A 26,815-nucleotide genomic window follows, 5' to 3' on the forward strand; every position below is an offset into this window, starting at 1 on the left:
TGTTGATTATCACTGTGACCTGGTGGATATTTAATTTAGTCCATGATATCTGTTGCTGTCACTATATATTTTGTTGCTCAAATTGTCCCAAATTTTGGACTTGACCCTTTTTTATTGCCGTAAAAGTAACAAGGATGCATCTGCCACCAGGCCTCTGGACACGCTGTTCCCTCAGCCTGGAATAATCTTCTAACCCCTGTTGCCCCTGTTTCTTCTGGACTTCTTTGCACAGTGAATCCTTTTAAAGCCTCGAGAGTTCAGGCCCAGTGTCCCATTTTAGGCAAGCCATCCTTGAGCCTCCCGGAATTGGGTAGAACTTCTACTATAAGCTTTGACAACACTATTTATTTTCTCTTCATAGAACTTAACACTTTCTGAAATTAAACCCTTCTTAAGTGAACATTTCCAGGGCAGGGGCTGTATCTGTTTCAGCCTAGCACATTAATAAGTATTCAGGAAATTATTCAGATTGAACTAATAAATGAATAAATTTAATACTGGAAAGTAAATGGGTTGAGGTCTTGCAGAAATGCCATATTGATGATTCCTTTTTATTCCAAGAGGTTTTCTCCAGCACATCTTATAGCTTCTGCTAATATATGATTGACAGCTTGACACACAATGAAAATTCACTTATAAAAATTAATCACTGAAGTCTGACTCAGTGACTTGGATGGGTCTAAAGACTATTTCCTGGGTGGTCTCAATTCCAAGCAGGTTGTTTTATTCTCTTTGTTTTTTGCAAAGGTAAAAATATACTTGCATCCCTAAGGAACACTGATAACTCAGTAGTGTCTTATAAGGAATTCCTTAAATTTTGGCACTGAATTGTCAGGGAAAACTTGTATCTGGGTACAAAGAACTCCATCAAATCCATTGTTCTCTGAGCCCTGATTGTCTGCAATGGGTTTTCTTCATTCAGGACATGGCAGGTGACATATTTATAAGTCAGATGTTAAAGCTTATGTCAAACCCTTAGAATCAATTCCACACTCTGTTCAAATAGGATTCTCACAGAGAAGATTCCATTTCTGATTTGGAAACTTGCAGTGCCAAGGGTTTCTGATAATGGAACACAGAAAGCAAGGGGCTACCAGAGCAGACCTTCATTCAGGCAGTTGGACAATGAGACCCCAGGGTAGCATCCTGGTTTATTTCCACAAGCTGGTTGCTTAGATTCTCAGGTGGATGGGAAGATTCTAGAGAAAATTCTCCCAGCAGGGGAATAGCAGCTGAGCACGTCTGCAGCCCAGCCTGAAGACCATACCTGATCTTGGGGTTTTTAATCATCTGAGTCTACCAGGTTTAAGAAAGGAACATAAGGAATATTGCTAGGAAAAGATCAACTTCTCTGGGCAGAATCCTGAGATAAGAAAGGTTTCTCTCTAACTTCTCTCTTTATGGTTAACTGAGAATGTTACCTGTCCGTAAACAACCACATGTGTCAGGAATTAGGAAGAGTCTGAGATTTACCCTACTTGCAAGCCAACAAGTCAGCTTGCCACAGTTTCATGATTGCTGCCAGGAGACATGAGACTCCTGGGTCAGAGACAAAGGACAGTCTATTACCTCCAGCAACAGCTGTATGCAGTGTATCAGAATTTTTGCACCTAAGCGTCAATTCCCACAAAATGATGACAGCTACACACGCAGTGAGTTGCATCAGAGGAGAGGAGCCCTGTGCTTAAGGAGCTTGACTCTTTTGTAGTGGGCAGTAAGCATGCCTGCTTTGCTGTGGAGGAGGACATTATCTTTATTGTACTGGAAAGTAAGTAAGTATACTTTCCTTTGCTTCCGAGAAAGATATTTTTATCTCTACCTTCCAGTGTGGAGGCAGACCTGCTCTTCTCTCTCAGGGAGGCATTATCTGTATCCTCCAAACTGTTTGCTGTACAAACGTCCTTGAAAAGGTAGTTGAGACAAAAGGCATTCAGTGCACTGATCACAAGATATGCAGAAACACCAGAGAACCATGGAGAATTTTACTCCAATGGTTTATTCTTTGCTTTATCCTCTTATTGAATTCCCAGTGTTTGTTTGTGTATACCTGAATGTTCTGACCTCTTTCTGATGACCCCATCCACACATCCACACACATTGGTAGTCACTTATTCTCTGTTCCATAGTCCTTGAGGTGTTTACCTGTTGTGTGGTGGGATAACCTGTACTTAGATACATCCTTTGGCAAAACTGCCAGTTGGTATGATGTCTAGGAACAAAGTCATCTTGACAGTGTGGGGAGATGGACAGAGCCTCCACCACTCCTGATTTTTCCAATCCATAGAGACCAGTGACAATGTGTTATCATGTTCCTGGAATATGATAAAACACTCAATAGATGTAAGCTCTTGTATCAGTTGAAATACACTAGGCTTTTGTTGCGGTAACAAATTATCTCAAAATAGCAAAGTATGTTTCTTTATCATGCCACAGGCCCATTGCAGGTAACCTGGAGGCTCTGCTCTGCACTGTCCTCACTCCAGGATGAGGTTGATGAGGGTGGCTGCTGTCTGGAGCTTGGCTGGTTCCTGTGGCAGGAGAAGAGAACTATATGAAGAAACTAGTGCAGGCAATTAAATGTTCTGGCCCAGGAGACACACACATCACTTCAGCTCACAGCTCACTGGCCAGTTCTGGCAACACAGCCCCACAGGAGAGCCAAGAAGTTCAATGCTACCACTTGCTGAGAAGGTGGAGAGGCAGAATTTCGGGGGAATGGTATAATGATTACCATAGTTATTATTATTATTAAAAATGATCATAAAGACATAACCTGTGGCAGATGTCATCATAACCACCCCCTCAGCATTCTTTCTATCCTTTTTTTTTTTTTTTGGTACTGGAACCCCAGTTTTGTTCAGATCTCTCCCCTTCCCCCTATAGTCATGGGGCCTCAAGGGAAGTATAATTGACACCCTCAACACCAGGGGAGGGGTGGATTGGTCAAGGGGCACTGCCACCTCTCTTGCTGGTGACAGATTTAGGAATGAGAACATGGAATTGGGGCCAACTGCATGGAAACAGAGACTCCAAGTTTCTGGGGGCTTGGGGGAAGTTTGTTTCTCAGTCTTAAAGAGCTTCTGGGAGTGATTTTTGCTTTCTTCTCATGGGTGTGGTCAAGCAGGGCCACATGATCCCCCCAGCTGCAGCATCCTCTTGCCACCAGCCTGAGGATGAAGCTTGCAGAAAGAACCCTTAGGGAAACAGACTCTAAAGCCACCGGACTGAGTGAATCCTAAAACCCTCTGCACTGGCCATAACAGAGCCTCGTTCTTTGAGCTAACAGGAAGAGGACAGTCTGTTACTTTTAGCGGAAAGCAGCCTAACGAATCCTGTCTTTGGGAAAGCAGGGCAGTGTGGAGTCGGGGAGGGGCAGAGCTGGGATACCTAGCACCACGAAGGGCAGGAACCCAGCAGCGGGGCAGCAATCAGAAGATGCACAAGATGCCTGAGCTCCTCCACCCAGCCTGTCCACCACCCTCAAACCCAGTCATGGGCCCTGTCAAATGAGAAGGTTCCTGGCCCATCCTGCAGCTGCAGTCTTAATCTCTCAGGACAAGATCTATTACACCATCTGGAAGAAAGCACTATTCTTAAGACTAGCAATTAACCCCAGATTCTGATCTTCAGCACAGATTTCCTCTTGGTTCTCCTGGAGCCCTTGAGGGATGTGTCTGTAGGGTTCAACTGCGATTTCCAGGACCCTGTCATAAGGCAGTCCTGTACCCTGAACTGCAAGCCCTCTGGTTGTCCCAGCCGAGCTCCTGTGCACCGTTGGACCGTGTGCAAGCTTGGTAGGTGAGGCGCTTTGATTTCCATCAGGTCAGGATCCCCTTGGACTGCATGTCCTGGCTGAGCAAGCCTGTTGGCTTTAATTTTCTGGAGTTGGGTTTCTTTAAGACTTTTCTTACATCATCTTCTCCAAGGCAGATCAGGTTAGAGTCAGAGGCCCATCTTAGATTTGTATCCACACCAGGAAAATGCTCTGTTGGCCTCTGGCTGCCTGGCAACTCATTTATTTCCTGTGTTGTTCTAGTTTAAGCTGAAGTGGGGAATTACTTATTTTTCATTCTGTCATATGAAATAAAACCCTGGTTTAGAGTTAGGCAAGATTTGATAAGGAGGATAAAAAGGGCTGGGTTTAATAAATAGGGGTGGAATGAGAAAAAAATGTCTTCTCTGCAGCAGCTCAGTGACAGAACAGAAGCACAACGACCTCCAGCTCCTGGAAGGGGTATTATCTCCGTGGTGACCAACAACAGGACGTCTGCCATCTCCCTCAGGACCAGAACTGCAGCTTAGACTGGAGGCACATGGGGTCTAGTGAGCATGAGAGGAGTTCAGGAAACTTTCCAAATGGTACAGATGGGTGTGGGGTCGTGGCCATAACACAGGAGGGCAGGAGGCAGGGCACAGCCTTTAAAAGAATGATGTAGCCATTGGCACTAAGATGGCAGAAGGTTCCTCTCCAGTTGACCTTGAGCCTCATTATATGCTCATTGAAATACAATAGCTGCTAAATGGCCCTCCCACAGGTGCCAGGACAGTTTCAAGGTTGACCGTAAAAGGTCTCAAGTGGGTGATGGCCCAGTTCTTGGGAATCCCAGGCCCTTCCAGAAAGGAGTTGGAATAACCCTCCCACTTGTTAGCACATGACATCACCAAGCCCTTAAATACTAACAGCCTCACATCCCTCCCTCTCTCTCTCTCCCCCTCCCCCTTTCTCTTGCCTTTTGAGGCACCCTGCACTCTGTCTATGGAGTGTGCACCTACCTTTACTTGAAACTAAACACCTACCTCCATGCCTCGTGGCCTCTCTGGGATGGCCTACACTCTGTCAGTGGAGTCTGTATCTCTCTGAATAAATCTACCTTCACTCTATGATTTGCTCTTGAATTCTTTCCTGCAATAAGCCAAGGACCCTACTTGTTGGGGCGCATCCCAGGGACTTGACTGAGACCTGGGACACGGCCATGCTCAAGCACCCATTTTTCCTGTATCAGTAGGTCCACTGCCATGGAGCCAGCCCCTGTATGGAGAGTGGGCAGCCCAGGGCTCTCTGTAAAGGGATCAGACTAGCTGTCATCCATCTCCTGGAAGCAGGAGCCATCACTGGACCCTTGTTGCAGGGGGTAGGGATGGTATTTTCAAAGTCACTTGGGTGGTTTTGTGCTGCAGAAGCGTGAAGCAAGCAATTCATGAGAAGCTAACCGAATGTCTCCCTGGGGTCTTCTTTCTCTCTTTCTTCTCTGGTTAATTTTTATGCCTCTGTCACGACTTAGCCCCTTGTGGGTGCCCCTGGCAGTTTGTTTTGTGAGCCTTCTTGAGTGCTGGCTCCCAGGCCCCATTCCTGAGCCCAGCCGCTGGTGTGTCTGGAAGTCAGAGTTTGCAGAGATCAACTTGGAGGGACACCCAAGGGACTCAGCTAATGACAGGTGGCAGAGTATTATCTAAACAACGCTGGTGATCCTGGGCGTTACTTAGAAAGGAAACCCAGGGCAAAGAGAAATGTTTTCTAGTGAGGGCAGTGGAGGTCAGCCCTCAAGGGGCTTACAGTCTACATACCTACAGTCTACAGTCTGCATATAACTATATAACTCAGACATCCTCAGACTTCACCTGTTGGTGACTGCAAATGACAACTACTTCCTTTGTCATCTCAGATACAGATGTGCTGTCCCATAGCTTTCTACCAGGTGTCCAGCACAGGGCCTGCAGAGCTGAGTGCACATTTGTTGCAACAAATGAGTGCAATGCTTGTAATGAAATACAGAGGGGCCATCCCAGCATCCAGAGACCGCTGACAACACTGACAAAGTCCAGAGTGGTTCTCATGCAAATAAGTCATTAACTGAGAGAATGGCAGGTGAAGTTTTCATGTATAATACCTAAGAATAACAGTCACTATTTATGAACCGCTTACCATTTTAGAGGTATTGGTCTAAATTTTATTTTTCTTCTTGGAATTTCTGGGGCACATTGTGTGTGTATTTTTTAAGAATTGAAATATACTTGATTTACAATAATGTGTTAGTTTCAGGTGTGCAACACAGTGATATGGTTACATATGTGTATGTATATATCTCTATTCTTTTTTCTACTCTTTTCCATTATAGGTTATTGCAGACTATCGAATGTAGTTCTACATGCTATACAGTGAATCCTTGTTGCTTTAATGTATAGTAGTTTGTATCCGGTAATCCCAAACTCCTAATTTATCCCTTCCCCCACATTTTCCCTCTGGTACCCATGAGTTTACTATGTGTATGAGTCTGTTTCTGTTACATATACAGTTTCATCTGTATTATTTTTTAGATTTCCACATATAAGTGATATATAATATTTGTCTTTTTCTGTCTAACTTACTTCACTGGTAACGATCATCTCTATTAAAGAAGGGTTTATTAGCTGTAAAATTACATAGAATAAGGATCATCCATGTTGCTGCAAATGGCAGTATTTCATTCTTTTTTATGGCTGCGTAATAATCCATTGTAGATAGATAGACAGACAGACAGATTGGCTCTGTTAATAGGCACTTGGGTTGTTTCCGTATCTTGGCTGCTATGAACATTGGGTGCATGTGTCTTTTCAAAATAGAGTTTTCATCCTTTCTGAATATATGCCCAAGACTGGGATTTCTGGATCACATAGTAGCTATAGTTTTAGTTTTTTAAGGAACCTCCATGCTGTCGTCCACAGTGGCTGCACCAGTTCACATTCCCTCCAGCAGTGCAGGAGGGCTCCCTCATTTCCACATCCTCTCCAGCATTTATTATTTATAGACTATTTGACGGTGGCCATTCTGACTGTTGTGAGGTGATACCTCATTGTGGTTTTGATCAGCATTTTCTAATAATTTGGGTTGTTAAGCATCTTTTCATGTGCCTGTTGGCCACTTGTATATCTTCTTTGGAGAGATGTCTATTTAGGTCTTCTGCCCATTTTTGATTGGATTTTTTTTATATTGAGCTGTAGGAACTGTTTGCATATTTTGGATATTAATACCTTGTCAGTTGCATTCTCTAAATTCTTTATAAAAGTCCTCAGAAGGGAGTAGTCACTACCTCCCAGTTTATAGATAAGGAAACTGAGGAACAGAGAGGTTAAATAACTGGCCCGAAGTAACACAGTTTTGAACACAAGCTGGCTGGTCCTACAACCCTCAGAGGATGGAGAAGTAGGTAACCAACACTGCTGAACTAGAAAATGGAAGCAGACAATAGGAGGCTGGGAGGGGGAAAGTGACAGGTGAGGTAGTGAGTGGGCAAAAACCGAGTACAGAAAGAATGGTTTACCACCGATTTTAATAGCTGGAAAAAGTTCCAAAAGGAGGCAGCAGCATAAAGAAGTAACTACACAGCCTCCCTCAGCAGGTGCTTTGAAGGAGATGAGAACTGCTGAGCTGGTTCTGCCACGCCTATATTTTCAATTTTTATTAGTACCTTCAGTCACATATTCCTCTAGGTACCCAAACTACTGCTAACTTTCAAGGTATTAAAGAAGAGTTTATTAGCTATAAAATTACATAGAATAAGGAGTGGACAGTGAAATATGGCCAAAGAATACTCTCTGTATTTAGGGGGGAAAAGTCAACTGACACACATCTCCTTAGTTTAGATGGCTGAGACATGGCCAGTGTTATAAATAATATCGAAGGATATTTCAGTCCCCAGTAATTTTTTGAAATCACATTTTTTTGTTGCCAACTTATCCTGTTGTGTGTGGGTTTCCCTCAAAGCTGAAGAAGAAGAAGGATCTGGAACCCATTTGCTAGGTTTTGTTAAATCTCATGCTTGTCACCTGTCTGATTTCTTTCCGATTCTGTCCATCTTTCAAATTTAAAATTCTGTAATCTCCGTGGCCAAGTGTATTTCTCTTTAGAAGCAAGAGAACAGAGAAGTTGTCTCCTAGAATTTATTTTTTATTATACGTCTGGCTATCTCTGGTCCACCAGTTTGTCTCTATTTTTAAAAATCATGTCTACATACTGTATGATTTCACTCATATGTGGCATATAAAAAACAAACAAGCAAAACAAGTGGACAAACCAGACAAAAACAAACATGCAGAGAACAGAGGGGAAAGGGTAAGAGGAAAAGTGGACCACCCGCATGGTGGTGGATGGAAACCGAATTTGAGGGTGAGCATGTTGTGGCGGTCTACAGAAATAGACAGAGAAAGTTGTGCACATGAAACTTACATAATGTTTTAAACCAATGTTACCTCAATAAAAAACAAGTCTAAGATTTTTTGAAAGTTAGCAACTCCCCCCACATCTTGTCTATATCCCCCTGGCCCAAGTTTTTATTATTCTAATCTGCCCAAATCAGAATGACTTCAGCAGTGGGGAAAAAAAAATAGTAGAAGTAATATGTATTCTTTATTTACATGGTAACCTGCTTTTACAGATTCTAAACTTTAGTCTAGGGAGTGAGAACATAGCCTTCTAAATGTTTGTGGGCTGGATCTAGGCTCCTTGGTTAGAGGCATTTAAAATGGATGGAAATACTTGGCATAACTCTCAAGGTTACAGCTTTATAAGGGCCACTTGTTACTTCTCTGTTACGTAATCCTATCTCATTCCTGCCCTTCTCGCCATGGGCTTTCCAGACAAGTCGACTATCAGAGATGAGAAAATCTGGCTTTTCATCTGAACTCACGGCTTTGAGCACCACAGGTCTACACCTCTGACTCTGACCCAGAGAAAGCAGTGTTTTTATTTTAGTAAGGGTGCGCTTCATAGCATTTGATCTGGGAATGTTCGTGATGGAAACTGGGTTAGGAAATCCCATGCCACTGCAACTTCCGCTTGTGTTTGGAAACCTCAGGGCACACCAGCAATGCCTGGTGGCAGCAGGCCTCCCTCCTCTTCTCCATGTCAGTGATCTCATTTCTTATTACTCCTGGACAGACTCCAGCCAAGAGAACTTCCCACACCCACATCTTGTACGTCTTGACCCATCTCCATATGTACACCAGTCAATAAAAGCACTTATGTGGCGCCTACTGTGTGTACGGGCAGCACTGTGTTTCACTCTCCACTCTGCCAATGCCTGGATGAAAAGCCTGGCTCAGAGCATCTTTCCAGAAAATGTTTTCTGCTTAACGACCTCCTTCTCCAATGTCTTTATAACTATGTGTCCCCTCTGGAGAGCACAACTCCAGCATGAGACAGTGTCACTCCAGCTGTAGCCATGACCCACAGGAAGGAATAAATTTGATGACACAACAGCTCTGTATACACACACACACACACACACACACACACACACACATGCCCAACTCACAATTATACTTAACAAAATTTTCATGAAAACAATACTAAGTTTCACTAGGCAGGATACACTTAAGTATTTTTAATTGTTTCATTTTTTTAAAAAATTCTCATATTTAGGCATAAAACTGATTTCGTGATGAACAGCTTGAAAAACCCTCAGGCATCCTGGCTATTTAGGAAGCAGGGAAGTTAACTAGAGATTCTGAAGGATGAACCTATAATTCAAACAGGAAGTAACTTAAGGGAGGGTGTTCACAAAGGACAGTCAGAAAAAGTGAAGACTGCTCCAAATAAAGTCTTTGCTAACAGATGCTAAGTTTGACTAAACCTTTGGAATTTCTCAAAAGTAATTCATTCCTTAAAGCAAACTTCTTTTTTTCTTGTTTTGTTGTTTTTTTTGGATCATCAAGTTCAAGCTAGACTTACAAAAATGGCTAAAGTGCTTGTCCTCCAGGACCTCGTGGGTTAATGGAGGACGCTGATGGTGACCCAGTAATTATGGCCAATATTCTAAGTGCTATGACTGAGATGCACTTGGAGTGCCAGCAAGGGGACCCCTAATTCAGGAGGGGTCAGGGGGGCTTCCTAGACCTGGTGACTCTGGAGGAGACTAGGAGTGACACTGAGTTTTTACTGTTATTTATTCAACATGGTTCCTCCTTCAGGAACCTTCCAGAGATGCCAGACCAAGAGAGTCTTGGGTATTTGTGTTCAGAGAGCATGGCCCCTCTTGAGTCTGCAAGCACTGTGCGTGGTTCCTGTGGCTCCAGTGAAGGGCACAGATTGGGAAATGATCAGAGATGAGCTTCCAGAGGGAGGGGAGTGAAGGACCTTGAATTTCCTCCTGAAACATAAAGGGAACCCATTGAGAGGTTTTAAAAAGGCACAGGACAACTAGATCCTTAAAGCAGCAACATGGAGGATGCTGGCCAAGAAGGCAGGCCAGGAGCAGCGGGTCTAATTAGGAGGCTGATGTTACAAAGGGCCTCTGCCGGGCGATGGTGGTGGGGTGGAACAGAGGGGCATACTGAGTTTGGAGGGCCTAGGCTAATCCAGTAGCCACTTGGATCTGGAGACTGGGGAGGGATCTAGCCTGGTGTTCTGTGAAGCTATAAAGCAAGGATAGAAAGTGGAACCAGCAGAGGACTGGGGATGAGGCTTGGGGACAGTCCCACATTCAGGGCTATAACTGATTTGCTGGAAGATCAGCTGGCTCTAGTTAGCATAGGATCAGTGCTAACAGCCCACGTCTTTGCTTCCTTCCTGCCTTCCCTAGTTTAAATGCCGCCAGGGCTTGCACAGATAGCAGGAGGAGTGAAGAGTTTTTATTGTGTTTATTCAACATACTCCCTCCTTCAGGAGCCTTCCAGAGATGCCAGACAGAAGGCAAAGCTCCAACAAAGGCAGGACAAAGGTAAGGGTGACTCTGTACTGAGTCATTAACAAACCATAAAGGGCTGGTTCTGAAATGTTTGCTGGGTAGGGGTTCCAAATTCCTGATAGACTTCCCAACATTTTTTTTCACACATCAGAGTGTTGTCCTGGTGTCTTCTTGAGGACCATGAGCTGAGTCGAGAGGCTGTTTCTTTACTGGGGTTTAAATCCTCTCTGCTTCTAATCACAGCGCTCAACTGTGCATGCAGGCCAGCCTACAGTGGAGGGGTAGGGATGGAGTAGGGGCTAAAGAAGGCTGGATCTACTGTTGTAGGATTTTAGGGGCAGTGAATCTTAGTTATGGGCTGAATTGTGTTCCTCCAAATTCATCTGTTGAAGCCCTAACTCCCAGTGCCTGAGAATGTGACTTTATTTGGCTGTAGGGTCTTTAAAGAGGTAATTTAGTTAAAATGAAGTCTTACAGGTGGGCTGTCATCCAGGATGACTTGTGTCTCTATAAGAGATTAGCACACAGACACACACAGAAGGCAGCCATCTGCCAGCCAAGGAGAGAGGTCTTAGAAGAAACTGAACCTCCATCTTGGACTTCTAGCCTCCAGATCTACGAAAAAATAAGCTTCTGGGGTCCAGGCCACCCAGTCTGCGGTAGCTTGTCATGAGAGCCCTAGGAAGCTAACACACCCACCTTGCATTTTTCTGAGAGGAGTGCATACTGGGGAGGGAAAGTAGGAATCTAAGACTCGGAGGAAAAGAAGGGGGTTGGAGGGAGATTAACAGGAGCCCTAGCTGGTGAAACAGACAAGTAGCACAGGTGGATTTCATGGGTTTACATTTACCTACGCTTTGCAGATTACTAAGTACTTCACGAACCTTAACTCACTCAGCCTTCACAACTGCCTCAGCATCACTTGGGAACTTGTTAAAAAAGCAACTTGGCCCTCTCAGATTTAAAGAATCAGACATCGTGGGGGGGGGGGGGCGCTAGCAATCTGCGTTTTGGGTGGGCAGGAGGCTCTCATCAGCGAATGTGTAAAGTATGAGAACACTGAGAGAGGGGATGGCCCCCCTGTAGGGACTCGCAGTTCGAAGGGTGACGTGACTTTTCACAGTCGTGAGTGGCCGGACCAGGACCGTCTTTTGACAACTGGCCCGGAGCGTCACTGGCTACAACGTTAGCACAGGTTGTCGGCTTTTATTCCTGGAGCCGCCGGACACTCTGAGAGCCCGCTGGGGGGTCCCTGAGGTCAGCGGCGCCCCTCGGGCCTCAGGGTAGCGGCGGGGCTGGAGCCGCGGGAGCGCGGCGAGTCTCGGGGGCCCCCCTCCTGGAGCCGCTGTGCGCGTGCGCGCGCCGAGGGGGTGGGTCGCGCCGGCCCCGCCGGCCTGGCTCGCGGTCCGAGCCACTCAGAGAGCCCGGCGGCGGCCGACACCCGGGGGCCCTACAATTAATACCCGGCGCCCGCCCGCCGCGCCGGGACTCGCGCGCCCGCACTCGGGGAAGGAGGCGCTGGCGCGGCCTGATCTGCCTCGCAACTTGTCTGCTCCGGCAGCTGCGGGGACCGGGGTCAGGACAGACTCTCCTGGGCCCCTCGCGGAGAAGCCAGCGAGCTCCAGGACGAGTGTGCGCCCCCGCCACCCTCGTCGCCGTGGGGAACTGTGTGCAGGCGGCCGGCCGGCAGGTGGGCGAGCGCGCCGGGTAGGTGAGCGCGGTCGGGAAGTTGGGGCGCGCGCGTGGACGCGCTTGGCCGTGGACGCGAAGCGTAGCGTGTAGGTGTCCTCTTCCCTCCACCGGGTACCCCTCCAAAGTTGCACCCAGGACCTGGGGCAGGGCGGAGGCGGGGTGGGGGTGGGGAGCAGGCTCACCTGCGGGAAGTTTGTTTACTCGGACGAAAGAGCGAGTCATTGGACAGCCACTCCCCCCCCTCCCCGGGCTGGGGAGCTACACGCCAGCCGGCCTCCAGCCCCCGGACAGACCTTGGGCTCGACGGAGGCTGCGACTGTCCCTGAAGCTCGCCCCAAACGTTTTCCAAGTCCTAGGACTGCGGGGTGTGACAGGCCACCGTCCTCCTCTCTGTCCCTTTAATTCAGGCAGAAGAGGGTTACTGAGAACAAGGACCCAAACTTCGTTTTGACACAGTAAAACTCCCTTTCCAGGGTTTTTAAGCTGGCAGTCACACGCAATTGATGGTTTCCTGGGGACGCCTCCCGGGGGCAGGACTGGACCGGCTGGCCCGCAAGTGGGGCGATTCCGGGCGCGCAGGGGCCCCGGGGCGCGGGGACAGCTCCCGTCCTCTCCACGCGGTGTCGGTCCCTGCCCGGGCTTGGCGGCCCAGCACGGCCCTGGCGCGCTGGCCCTTTCTCAGAAAGAGGTGGCTGCGGAGGCGCGGGGTTCCCTGCACTCAGCTAGGCTCTTGTTTCCGACCCGCTCCGGCCGGGAGTTCTAGCTGCGTGGCCCGGCAGAGGGCGCCCGCTCCCGATTGCGGCGCGGGCCGACGGAAGGGAGGGGACTCGAGCGAGGCTCCAGGTGAGGAGCAGTGAATCATCCCGGGAGGGGGACCCGGTCCTCGCTCCGTGAAAGGAGGCAGGGAGTGGCCGTGGCGCTGCCGAGAGTCGGGGCTGCCCAGCCGCTGTCCGGCGGGGAGCGGCGATTCTGGCCCCCAGAAGTCTAGGGAAAGCTCGGAAGGTGAGGAGCGTCCCTGTGCTTGGTGGCCGAGGGCAGGGATCCGTGCGAAGTGCTCCGGCTGGCAGACACTAAGACACGCCGCGGCACGCTCTCCTTCGGGGACCGGAGGTGGGGTCAGTTAAGACGGGCTCCAGGCGGTCTTGCGGGGGCGGCGGGCAGGGAGGGTTGGTTGATCCCCCGGCCGCCGCGATGGGGCGCTCCCGGGGGCCCGCGGGGTCCCGGAGCAGCAACAAAGGCGCGGCGCGGCCGCGGCTCCCAGCCACTTCCGTCCCCGGCGCGCCCGGGCGCGCGCCTCCCGGAGGTGCCGGCAGGGTCAGGATTTCCCTCCGCGGAGTTTCGGGAAGTTAGCGGGGCGGCCCGTTAGGCGGGGAGGAGGGGCGGGGAAGGGGTGACCCGGGGAGGGGCACGCTTGTGCCCAGAACTGTGACACCGCCGGTTCCTCTCCCCATCGGGCTGGTGGCGAAGGCTGCAGCGGTCCCCGCGCGCTTCCTCTGGGTCTCAGGGTCGCGCCCCCTCGAGGCCCTCGCATCCGTGAGGTCCCCGCGCCCGCGGCCCAGCCAGCCCGCCGAGCCACACCCCCCTCCGCTCGGACTCCCGGAAGGGAGTGGTTTAGTCCCGGGGTGACAGCAGCAGCCCCCGGCACCTGGAGGGGAGCTCCAGAAGGCGGTAATTGCATTATTGTGAGTTAGCAGCCAGGCGGCTCCAGTCCAGGCCGCAATCTGGGTCAGGTGCGGGGGGTTAAGCGCTCCTGGCGGAGGCATTACAGCTCCAGTGAAGTCTTGACAGTTGGTTGCAGCGGGAAGATCCTCACAGAGAATGGAGAGATGAAGAGGGCCCCTTGTTCCCCACTCACCCCTAGATTATGGTAACTTTATGCACAACCCCGACTTGTGTACAAGTCCGTCTTTGAAACGGCGGGGGCAGTATCCCCAGCGGGCGACAGACGTTTCCCGGGAGCTGGATGCCAGAGGAGGTGCTGCGGAAGAGAAACCCGGGGCCCTCTGCTCTGGCGTGAAACCTTATCTAGCAGAAATCAATGGATAGAATTCACGTTTTCTTATCTTATCTGCCGCCACTCCCTTCAGAAGTAGACAAAGGGCAGGCGCTGGCGTTTACGAGGTGCTTATGTAGGAGAGAAACTTACATACACTTGGGGAGGGCCTTCACCATTCTCTTTGAAACTTCCCAGCCTCTTCCAAAGCAGGTTATTTCTATTTTACAGTTGGGGAAACCGGCTTAAAGAGGTTTCTGGGACCAAAAGTCTGTCCTGTTCTAAGGGGTACTGTTTGCTCCTCCCAGTTTCTATGCGAAGGCTGTTCCTGAAAAGTTTTTGTGGATTGCTGAGTGAAGGGGTCAGCTGTAACCCCAAGTTTGGTTTGATAGTGTTAGCTAGTTAGGGTTAGATTGGCTTTCCACAGGTGGCTGACTTTTGTGTGGGACAGGGCCTCAACTAAACCAACTCTTTGTTTAAAGCTCCAGGTATATAAAGACAACTAAACCCCCTAGAATTAACTGACAACTCCAAAGAGAGTCAGAAACAGCTATCCTCTGCCTTGTGTGGTGTCTCACTAGGCAAGTGGGCCTGGGGTCAGGAACTCCATGGAACTCAGAGCTCTGTTGGCTTTCCCTGCAGGAAGGCAAGCAGTTCCTACCCTGTAGAAGCCTTGTGACTTTGCCACCATGCTGAATGTGTGTGTAAGATTAAGTGAAACCAACCTTAATTAACTGCCTGGTGGATTAAGACTAAACTTCCTTTCAGGCACCTAAGATGTACACATCTTTATGCATTATTGAGCTCTGGTTTGTAAGATGGGATGGTGGCATTGTCGTGAATGTACTTAAAATGTATTGCCTTAAAGAAGATGTTTGAAACTCTGGGATGACAGTCCGTGACTCAGAAGGTCCCAGTGCAGTGCCAGTTGTGGAGGCAGTGAGGCGTGATGATTAAGGACAAGCTTCTGAAGTCAGAACGGCAGGCTTCAAATGTCCCCTCCACCATTTATAGGTCTATGGTGTTGGGCAGCTGTTCAGCCTCTCCCAACCTCACTTTCCTCTTCTGGACAATAATAGCATTTCCTTGGTTTCAAGCTGTGGGGGTTACACTTGATCACTGATAGAAGGCACTTAGCAGTGCAGAATCTAGTTCACAGTGGCCTCCCAACGAGTGTTAACTGATAACCATGCTGTTTAGGAACAGAATCTCTCTCCCCTTCATTCATCCAAAGAAATAAGAGTTGATAGTTACTCACTATTCTTCTTAGTTGATACAGCAAGGTGGTACACTTAGCGATTCTTCTTTCTTGTCAGCAAGTGGGGTGTGTGTGTGTGTGTTTTGGGAGCAAGGGGTTGGTAGTGATGGAAAACTGTCTAGCTGCCCAAGGAGTTTACAAGGGGCCCCCGGAACTGAAGGCTTTCCTCGTGGTTTTACCACTGTGTAACTTTGTGGCCAGCCCTCCAGCTGTCTCTCTCTCCGTTAAATTTGAAGCCAGTATCCTAATGGCCAAGATGACATGGCTTTAAAAAAGAAAAAACAAACAAAAAACAAAAAACCCCCACAAAACTGAAACCCAAACAAGCTGGAGAAAAAGAAGCAAGCACATTCTCTTTGTTCATTCACTAGCCGTTTACAGCACTAGAGAAAAATATGTATCTGTGAAAATCATGCTGACCCAGTCTTGGCAAGTGGGCCCATTACTTGGAAAATATTTTCTGGAGTCTGCTGAAAGATGAGCCACAAAATTGACAGGGGAGGGAAGGTGTCTGAGATAACATTTGCAAACTATTTGCTCAGATATGGCCAATTATGTTTGATCTGAAAATTGCCAAACTAACTTTTGGAAGGTGACGTGAAGAGATCTGGATATGTCCAGTTAAGCTGCACGACTAGTGAACAACCACAGTAGCTATTTCATAGGTTAACACACTTGGAAGCTTTTCAGTTTAGCAAACGCAAGTGGAGAAAGTGTTTGTTTTTTTCTTATAATCCATTAAGCACCTTCTGAAAGACCTCTGAATGTTGCTGTTTCCTAGTTCTTGATTTTGCTTTTTGCACATATCTTTTAAATAACCATCATGGGCATCACTGAAAACCTTATAATGTCTTTAAATGCCACCAGAACCTGAAAGTTGTTACCAAGAAGTGCCTGGGACTGGAAGATCCCCCCAGGGAGGGATGGCCCTTTAAAGCAATACATGGCTTTTGCATTTGGGGACGGAATGCAGCCTTCTCCCACTCTGCAGAATGAGTGCATGCACCCGCAAGATGGCACACAAAGGGTTAGCACAAGGTTCCCGCTCTCCTGCATCCCTCTGCATCTGTAGCTACTTGTGGAGCTTCCAGGGCGGCGGCAGGGAGGCAGCAGCTGAGGGGCATGCGCCAGACCTGCGCTGGGCTGTCGCTTCCATTGTGCAGAAGATGAACAGGCGGCGTTATTTTGGATCGCCTGGCCGCTTGTTCAAAAGCACTCTTGCATTTCCCAGCTGTTCCACCAACTTCTGCGCATATGGGAGAGAACTTGCCAGCTGCCGGGGCAACTGTACTTGCATTTGCTGCTTTTGTGCAGTAACCAAGGAAGGTAAAAACCCAGACGCCTTTGTTAAACTGTAGCCATTGTAAGGAGTCCTGTTTGTTTCTGGTATGTCAATGTTATTCCAGATAGAGCGTCTCAGGGGACAAGGTTGAAAAGGAAGTGTCAGAATTAACATTCCCCCTTCCCCCTCCGAATGCAATTTTTTTGAGAATAACCAGTGTGGGTATAGTTTTTCCATACTTAAAACCTAGGCTGCTTTTGTATTTCATTGGCTCACAAAGGGATGGGTCTCATATTAAAACTATTTTGTGATATTGCTGTAACAATCAGGTTTAATTACATACATTTTTCTGTTGCATGAAATATAGAAAAGATACAATGTGTGTCCCAGACAGCGCTCTTTTGTTTTCAGAAGATGAGGGCAAGAGCCGGAGGCACTCTGCCTCCACCTCTTATCCTATCCAGGAGAAAACTTGAGTTTCCAAGAGGTTGTTCCTTAGGCAAGATGATTTGGCTCTTTGGTTTCATTCAGCAAACCTGAGGCTGAGTGTTTGCATGCTGCAGGCCTGCAGACCCTGAGGACAAGGGCTTGTGCCCAGCCCTGGATGGACTCACTGTTTAGAACCGACAGACAGAAACAAGTATGGTGTGAGGGCAGGGTGGACGCAGCACATCTTTTTTGTGTGAAGGTAGTTCTTCATGCAGCTTTTTGTGTAATCATACTGGTGGTGTAATTGGCTCAAATAAACCCAGGGTAGCAAGCCAGACCTGCCAGTAGACCTCTGGAAGGAGGGTCTGGGTTCAGGAAGAAAGAAGAGACATTATAAGGTTTCTCAAGTTTTGAGTTTGTGTGCTAACAAGAGAAGGCCTTGCACGTGTGTGAAGAGATGCCCGTCTCTCCCTGAGGCCCCTCCCGGTCCTCAGACGCGTGCCCAGCACTCGAAAGCATTTGTCTCCTGATTGTGCGGAGTGGAGGTGAGTGGACGCCCCAAGCAGCTCCACACGTACATCAGATCCTTTATTGGAAGTGAGTCAGCTGCAGTCCCTTTGTTCTAGAAGAGGTTACAAAATCAACCCAATCACTTGGACACGTATAAAACCCTCTGATTCTGACACTCGGCTGACTCTTAGAGCCGCTTCTGGTACAAGAGGCCCGACCTCCGGCTCTCCCTGCAACCCAGGGCTGCTGACCCTAGGCGCACGGTTCTAAGCCCTTTGATCCCTTTCTAGGCTCCAGTTACACATCCTCGAACCTTTCCTTTCACCCCTTTTGCACAGGAATCTTCGATTCTTACACCGTTTCTGCTTTCAGCTGGTTTTGCTGCCATTTGCATGTGAGACTCTCCAGAACTGTTGGGTTCCCAGGGCCGAGGACTGGTGGGCTGTATTTTACCTGAAGAGGAAACTGAAGAGGTTGTCCAGTTGGGATCCTTGCCTGGGCTAGGACCTGGAGGACTACAGCGCCCTGCCTCAAAACCCAGCACTCTCGCTGGCCAAGTCTGGAAGGATCAACTTACACAAAACTAGAGGATGTCACCTCCTCCCTGTGACCTCACTGGGCTTGTCCTGGCAACAGTCGTCCTCCCTGGGGTTTCCACTAGGTCCTTTTGCAGGGATAACGTCCTTCCTTCTTACACGGCTTTGCACGTCATAACTGATCACTTACCACATTCTGTTTTCAAGTCTTGACTCTTGCGGGCAGTTTCCAGCCTTCTAACACAGGCATACCATCACACATGCACACATGTGTGTGCATGTGCACCCCCCCATATGCACAGGGCCCAGTGTGGTTACTGGACCCACCATCCTTCCTCAGCCAGCCCAGCTCCTTTCAGAAGATGACTTCACGTTCTCTGCATCAGCATGTTCATTCCTGTGGAATGCTTTGGGGTGCTACCTAAGTCTTGATGGATGGTCAAAGCTAACCTGTCCTGCTTTAACGCCCGGAGACTGTTAGAACATGAGCCAGCCCCCCTTGGTAGTGGTGACCTTGTCGTGCTGCCAGCATCGTGCTCCTCAGAGGCTGCAAACAGCCGTCTCCCTGTAGGAGGAAGAAGGGGATGAGCTTTGGGGGTGCAGCCCTTGGCTCAGAATTTCCATATTGTTTCCTGTGCAACCACAGTCTTGCTCCCCATGTGCACCTCCAGCTACATACTGGGGCAGCTTTCTCCTCCTTCCAGAGCGCTTTGTTTTCTCTCTGACCGGCTGGCCCGCCTGCTCCTGGTCTGTTGCCGCCACCCAGCCACCTCCAGGCAGTCGTTGGTTTCAAATGTCTTATCTCATCTGTCATTGGTGTTTCATTGCTTCCTCCCACTCCCCAACCTGCCCTTTGACACGGGGTAAGTTTCCCCCTTTCTGTCCTTTCTGCTTGCTTCTGTCTGATCCGCCAGCAGATCAGGCTGCCCCGTTTTGACGACTCCTCTCTCCTTGCCACCGCTTTGTGTGTGCACTTTCCCAGGGCTCCCAGTACATGGCTTTGTTGCTCCCCTGCCCCTTTTTCTCTCTTCCTCTCCTCCTCACCCCCATTCTTTTCTTAAACCCTTTTCATTTTTTTTTTATTAAGGTGTAATTGACATGTTAGCTTCAGGTATCTAACATGATGATTCAGCATTTGCATATTTACAAAGTAATCGCAGTATATCTAGTTACACCCCTCATCACACATAGTGACACTTTTTTTTTTCTTGTGATGATCACTGTTAAGATTTACTCTCTTAGCCACTTCCAGGTAGACAGTCCTTCCTCCTCTTCTTGGACGGTGCTTCCTGAGATGTGGATTCTTTCTCTTTATTTGTCCTAACCCACAATTTGCAGGCCCTTCTGCCTTCTACCCGAGCCAATCCTGTTTGGCTGTCACCTGCATCGGGTATAATCATGACATTAAATACTCTATCACAGTTTTTAGAGTTTTTTTTTTTTTTTTAATGGTTCTTGGAATTGAAACTTGGAAACACCAGTCTTTGAACACCTGGTCAGGTCAGGGCATTTCAAAGGCTTGAAGTTGGAGGGAATGGCTTTGAGATTTATTTTGGCTCTCCCTTCATGTGGCGGCCCCTTGGAAGTCACTGAAACATGAGCTTGTCTTTGAATAACCTTTTCTTTGCAAATGGAAATTGTACATACACAGAGCAGAGTTAATGTTTGCTCCCCTCCACCCTCTACCCCCCGCCTCTGCCAAAATTATATTTCTGAAAAGGTCTCAGAAGGAAGTTGAGTTTGTGCTTTGGGGCCAGCCTGGCTTGTGTGTAAGTCCTGAATGATTGACCAGTCATTGAGGACTTACACACATTGAGGACCAAGTACGCAGACTGCTGAGGCAGAGGCTCATCCGGGATGCTTCCTAGCAGTGATCCTGCATCCATAAAATATGCTGGAGGGTAGGTCTGGGGAGATCCTTCACAGATGGCCCCTGATTTGGGAATCTTTATTTTTCTCTCCAAAGCTATGAACGCGGAGGGGTGTCCTCAGGGTCAGGATGGGGGCAGGGTGGCTGTTGGGAAGCCATGGGAAAGGATGCCTTGAGCCAGGACAGGGATAGCATCCAGGTGCAGCCCCTCCGCGGCAGTGTTTGCCACGAACTCTGGAGCCCTTGCACCTGGTACCTGCTCACTGTGGGAAAGCTACTCTTATTCTGATTTTTTTTTTGATCCTAACTACTTAATTTACATTTCTCCTTATTCTCCTTTCATTATTATTTATTTATTTATTTATTTGTTTGTTTGTTTGTTAAGCTCTGGAAAAAAGGGAAAGGATGCTCACTTGTGCCAGAATGGAGTTTGGTTGTAGATCTTCCCAATTAAAAGGGAGCCCAGTTTTCGTGCCCTGGCAGATAAGGGAGTCTGCTTATAGCACTGGGATAGGAGCGTATGTTTGTGTAGACTATAACTCACCCAGACGAAGGGATCGTCATTTCAGCAGTGTTCCTTAGCTGGTGTTGCAGCAGAATCTTGATATGGTCATTAGCTTCAGTCAGTCTAGTCTGGTTTTACATCTGTAACGTCACCTGGGGAAAGGCTTTTTAAATTGGGATTATATAGATGCAGGACGTGAAAGTGATCAAGCAGACCACTTGTTCCTTTGCTGGTTTGTTCAGCAAACGTCTGTTAACCCCGTGTATGTGTGTGCACGTGTGAGCGTGCTTGGCACTGAGAATATAAAGCAAACCCTGCCCTCCTGGAGCTTACAATCCGGAGGTAGGTTTGCACGCACAGGAGCGTAGGAGTGAGTGTGTCAGAGGTGTGATGGAGGTCGGTTCTGGGTGGGGACACACAGGAGGCAGCGGTGGGGCGGTGCTGCTGTGGAGCGTAGCCCCATCAAGGATGCACGGGGACTGTATATCAGGTGCTGTGCTGAGGGCCTGCTGGGCTGTCCAGCTTTTACTCAGCACCGTTTGTGAGTAGAAGCCTTGATCAGTTAAGTACTTCAAATGAGGTAAGGCTTTAAGTAGTAGTCTGGGTTTGAACTCTGATCTCAAGTCGTAAACTTTATGCCACAGAGGAGGCTCCTTGTCAGTGCCTTCCTCAGTTTACTTTTCCTTCTCTGTCCATCTTCAGCCCCGCGTGTCATGGAGGAAGGAGGAGTCCGGGAGGGCCGTCTGGTCCAGGATGTCCGGGGGGGGGGGTCCACGCTACCCCACTGTCATGTAGGGGATGTGCCACAGGGGCCTCGTCCGGACCATGGCTTTGTGTCTGTGATTATGCTTTTTCTCAGACTGTCTTTTGGATTCGGTGTTTTGCCAACTGTATTTCTGAAGAGGCTTTCTTTTCCTTCTGCTGGGCTTTGTGGAAACTGGCCCCCAGGCTCATCGTCACCCAGGAGGGACGGGCCTCCCCGGTGCTCTGCCTCTTGGTGCTGGGTGTCACAGCCCTGCTGTTCCCGCCTGTGTCTGGGTGAGGAAAGTGGTTCTATTTCAGGCCTGTGAGAGTGAAGAGGGCTTTCCCCATCAAGCTGGGTGCGCTGTCCTAGCTCTCAGAAGTCACGTCTTCACGGCCAGCAGGCTGTAGATGACATTGCTTGCATATTCCCTTTAATGCTTTAAAAAAAATTTTTTTTTTATTGAAGTAGAGTCGATTTACAATGTTGTGCTAATGTCTGGTGTACAGCATTTATACATCTATCTATCTATTCCTTTTCATATTCTTTTTCATTATAGGCCATTACAAGATACTAAATATAGTTCCCTGGGCTCTACTGTATGACCTTGTTTATCTATTTTATAGATAGTGGTTGGTATGTACAAATCCTGAAGCCCCAATTTATTTCTCCCCATCCTCCTCTTCCCCTCTTCTCCCAGGTAACCTTAAGTTTGTTTTCTATGTCTGTTTTGTAAATAAGTTCATTTGTATCATTTTTTTTTTTAGATTCCACATATAAGTGATATCATACTGTATTTTTCTTTCTCCTTTCTGGCTTACTTCAGTTAGTTTGACAATCTCCAGGTCCATCCACATTGCTGCAAAATGGCATTATTCTTTTTCATGGCTAAGTAGTATTCCATTGTATAAATATACCACAGCTTCTTTATCCAGTCATCTGTTGATGGACATTTAGGTTGCTTCCATGTCTTGGCTATTGTAAATAGCGCTGCTGTCAACATTGGGGTGCATGTATCTTTTTGAATTAGAGTTTCCTCTGGATATATGCCCAGGAGTGGGATTGCTGGATCATATGATTAAGTCTATTTTTGGTTTTTGAGGAATCTCCATACTGTTTTCCATAACGGCTGCACCCAACTACATTCTCACCAACAATGTAAGAGGGTTCCCTTTTCTCCACACCCTCTGCAGCATTTATTGTTTGTGGACTTTTTAATGATGGCCATTCTGACTGGTGTGAGGTGATACCTCATTGTAGTTTTGATTTGCATTTCTCTGATTCTTAGTGATATTGATTATTTTTTCATGTGCCTAGTGCTCAGTTTTATGTCTTCATTGGAGAATTGCTTGTTTAGGTCTTCTGCCCATTTTTTGATTGGGTTGTTTACTAATATCTGCAAATCTCAAACTCCTGATTTACCCCTTCCCACCCACTTCCCCCAGTAACCATAAGTTTACTATGTCTGTGAGTCAGTTTCTGTTTTGTAGATAAGTTCATTAATGTCTTTTTTCTTTTCTTTTAGATTCCACATATGAGTGATATCATAAAGTATTTTTCTTTCTCTTTCTAGCTTGCTTCATTTAGTGTGACGATCTCCAGATCCATCTATGTTGTTGCAAATTACATTATTTCATTCTTTTTATGGCTGAGTAGTATTCCATTGTGTGTATATATGTGTGTGTATATATGTATATATATATATACACCCATTTATCTGTCAATGAACATTTAGATTGTGTGTATGTGTGTGTGTATGTGTGTGTGTATATATATAGATCCATTTTTCTGTCTGTGGACATTTAGGCTGTTTTCATGTCTTGACTACTTGTAAATAGTGCTGCTATGAACATTGGGGAGCATGTTACCTTTCTGAATTAGTTTCCTCCAGATATGTGCCCAGGAGTGGGATTGCTGTATCATGTGGTAACTGTATTTTTAGTTTTTAAGGAACCTCCATAGTGTTCTCCACAGTGGCTGCCCCAACCCGCACTCCCCCCAACAGTGCGGGGGCTCCCTTTTCTCCACGGCCTCCAGCGTCTGTCTCTTGTGGACTTTACCTTGGTTCTTAATTAACATCAGCTTACTGGCATGTAAGGTGAGGGCTACGCTGGGAACATGCAGATGGGAGGATCTTTAAAACAAGATGCCTTAATGCGTTTTAAGGATCACTGCTCTGTATTTCTGATAAAACCCGGTTATGACTATAAGAATACTGGCCAGGCAGGTTGGCAGAGACCTACCATTCTTGGAGAAAAGGAGAGGCTCAAAAGGGGTGCAGGATCCAGCCTCCTCTCAGGGGGTGTCTGTTGGGACCAAGGATGCCCTTCTCAGGATCAGTCACCCTGGGGCTGGGGAGATAATTCCACAAGGACAGCCTGCCTTGAGGCTGTGTCTGTGTGTCCTGTTAACACACGTGGCTCCTGACCGCAGTGCAAGTAGAAAGACATCCCCAAACTGTGTGCTGCAACGAGGAGCCTCTGTGCTTGAAGATTTGGAGGTAAACGTGCTTTTATTTTTGAAACGCTGTAGTTTTTAATCTGTTGGATTTTAAGTCCAAAAGCCCTAAGAATAAGGCTGAGAACTTAATTCCTAGAAAAACTGATAGACTGTGAACTCAAGTTTAGGGAGAACTTACTTCAAGCAGTGTTAGACGATTTCCTTCGCATTCCTAAAAGTGAATTTGATATGAGACTTTTAAATAAGATTCATTATGTGTGTATATTTTTTTTCATTCTGACCCAAGAATTATCCAATTATCTGTTCAAAAACAGTCATGATATAGCTCTGACATTGAGTTTCCAGGAGAAAGCAAAGCATGTTATGTGCTCAACAAGAAAATTATATAGAGAAACATGTTTCAGTTGATTATTTATGTAAACCCAACATCTGTATGTTTAAAAAAAATAAAAACTTCATCACTCCTTTAAAAAACTAAAAGCTCTTCATCGCGTGGCATTTTTTTTCCTGTCCTTGGTTCTCAAAATGTTGGAAGAAAACACCAGTTAGTTACAGCAGGCGGTGAAAGCACTTTATTTTTTTCCATGAACAAATTGGTTCCATCTCTAGTGTCTAGGCTTCTTGGAAAAAAAAAAAAAAACAGCGGAAACTGCAGATTTATTGTGGAAAACTTCTCACTTTCATTTTGAGTACAGACCCTGGTTCTAGGTTCAAAGAACTGCATCCTTTTTCTGATGGTAGCGCTTCTAACATTTATAAACCCATTCACGTATTTTTTTTTTTTTTTTTTTTTTTTTTTGCCCCGGAAGCCTTGTTTCCTGTACAGTCCACCCTCAGTAGCTGCGGGATCCCGTGTGTGCCGATCCACGATTATTTGAATCCACAGATGCAGAACGCATGGCTGCAGAGGGCCGGTTACACACATTTCCTTCTCCAGCCCCTCCCAGTGCGGCTAAAATTCCACTTCATGAAGTTGAGTGCTATGCTTGCATAATCATCACCCAACCCTTTTTCTCCTCCAAGCTTTTTACCCTCTTTGGTTGCCAGATGCTCACAGATTGCTGATAGTTACCCCCGGGTGGCTTTTCTGTTTATTCATGTCATATTCCCCAAAATGCTTTTCCCATTGTTTTCAATTCTAGGGAGAACTAGGGAGCGTTAATGGGCTGTAGCAGTGTTGCCCTTAACTGCCTTTCGGTTACCACTTAGTTATCATCACTGAATGTGGGTAAATACAAAGATGCCTGAAGATTTAATACTTGTTAGTTTCTATATGGATGGGAGCATGGAGATGATGTAAAAGATGGCAAGACTGCATAGTTCGAAAGAATTTTTCTCAAGATGGTTTTCCTATTTCTATTATTAATATTATTTCCTGACGTCTCATTCACAATCTGGTAAGACAAACCTCTCTTGCTAAGAGTTCTGCCTTCTTGTCAGTGAGCAAAGGAAGTTTCAGTTAAAGGACCATGAACATGACCCCTCATGAAAAATCATCACTTAAATGTAGGAGATGCTTTCCAAGCTTATACGTATTTATGAGCATGTTTAATTGCGCAGGGCAATTTCACATATCTAATGTCACTTAATCACAACCACCACTTGAAGTGGGGCATGTTATTCCCATTTCACAGAAGAGCAGTACTGAGGCTTACAGAGGCAAAATCATTTCTGTGGAGGATGACAGGACTGAGATTTAAACCTGGGTCTTCCAGCTCTAAGGTCATGTCCACTCTCCAGGGCACTAAGTCAATAAATAAATGGTAGTGGTGTGTACTGAAGGTCACACGTGGAAGGGGGATTCCAGAAGTGCAGCTGGACACTAATGTAGTAGAATTTTAAGAAGAAAACGATCAAATTAGGATTGGAGTTTTCAGTGCACTGAAGTCCCTGTGGGGTTTGGAGGATACAATTCAAGGATTTGCCTGCTTTTTGCTGAAGACCTACACTGTCCCAGATCTGTGTCTAACTCATAGTGAAAACACTGCTTTCTGGTTTTGCTTTTGTTTTGTTGTTTTAATGTGTGCGTCCTCCAGCCGCCGCCACCACTGTTTTCTTCCTTCCTTTCTTTTTCTTTCTTCTTTCCTTCCTCCCTTTTTCCATCCCTCCTTTTCTTCCTTTCCTCCCCTTTCCTTTTCTTTCCTTTTTTCTTTTCTTTCTTTCTCTCAATAGCTTTATTGAGATACAATGTTACCTCTATTTCCTAAATTTCTAACAGGGTTTTGGGGGAAAGTTAAGGTCAGTGTTAAGCCAGAATTTCTTAATTTCTTATATAGTCTTGGATAAGTTACTCAAACCTTTTTTTTTTGTTACTACACTTCCTGTCACTTGTAGAGACATCTCTTCAGTAGTCATTTGTGAAGCTTTTGAGTTTTAAAAACTCCTGGTTGCTGACCCAATATTGAGTGCACAAATCTAAAAGGGAGAAAAACAGTGGCTTGATATTTAGCAGTTTTTCTCTTCAGTTGCCTTTTGATTTTCCATGTTGATGGGGGGAACCAATGACCACGATTGTTGAAAATAATATCTTGTGCTTAAGTATACATTTCTTTATAGTTTCACATGCATCTTATTTTAATTCTTTCTGCACTCTATAGGATGAACTGGGCTTGTCTCATTTTTCTTTTCTAGATGAGGAAATTAAGGCTCACAAAGAAAAATGTTCCACTGTAGATCATAAAGCAGGTAGGGGGTGGGGTGTAGCTCAGGGATAGAGCGCATGCTTAGCATGCACAAGGTCCTGGGTTCAATCCCCAGCACCTCCGTTAAAATGAATAAACCTAATTACCACCCCCTCCCAAAAAAAAAGTATTAAAAAAAAAAAAAAAGAGAAGGCATGAGGAAAGCAGGTAGCAGGGTCTGGCCTGGATCCCATGT

General features: G+C 46.8%; 1 protein-coding gene and 1 long non-coding RNA gene across 8 annotated transcripts in view; one reads left to right on the forward strand and one right to left on the reverse strand.

Annotated features, from left to right (window-relative positions):
- Window positions 1-160: 160 nt before the first annotated feature.
- Window positions 161-9,268, reverse strand: LOC116661454. The gene is made up of 3 exons (XR_004317314.1): window positions 9,185-9,268; window positions 9,111-9,116; window positions 161-170 (listed from the first exon to the last, which is right to left on the reverse strand). It is a non-coding gene; the product is annotated as an uncharacterized LOC116661454 (long non-coding RNA).
- A 2,684-nt stretch (window positions 9,269-11,952) lies between these two features.
- Window positions 11,953-26,815, forward strand: part of SVIL (supervillin) — a 215,277-nt gene continuing 200,414 nt past the window's right edge. For 2 of the 7 annotated variants that reach the window (XM_032473601.1, XM_032473605.1), the window contains exon 1: window positions 12,059-12,368. The gene's annotated coding sequence lies outside the window, so the exon portion shown is untranslated. Of the gene's footprint in view, window positions 12,369-13,222; window positions 13,356-26,815 lie in introns of those variants that run through there. The other 5 variants (XM_032473602.1, XM_032473606.1, XM_032473608.1 and 2 more) reach the window with 4 other exon arrangements.

This window comes from Camelus ferus, chromosome 35, assembly GCF_009834535.1.
Source record: "Camelus ferus isolate YT-003-E chromosome 35, BCGSAC_Cfer_1.0, whole genome shotgun sequence".
Classification (NCBI taxonomy): Eukaryota; Metazoa; Chordata; class Mammalia; order Artiodactyla; family Camelidae; genus Camelus; species Camelus ferus.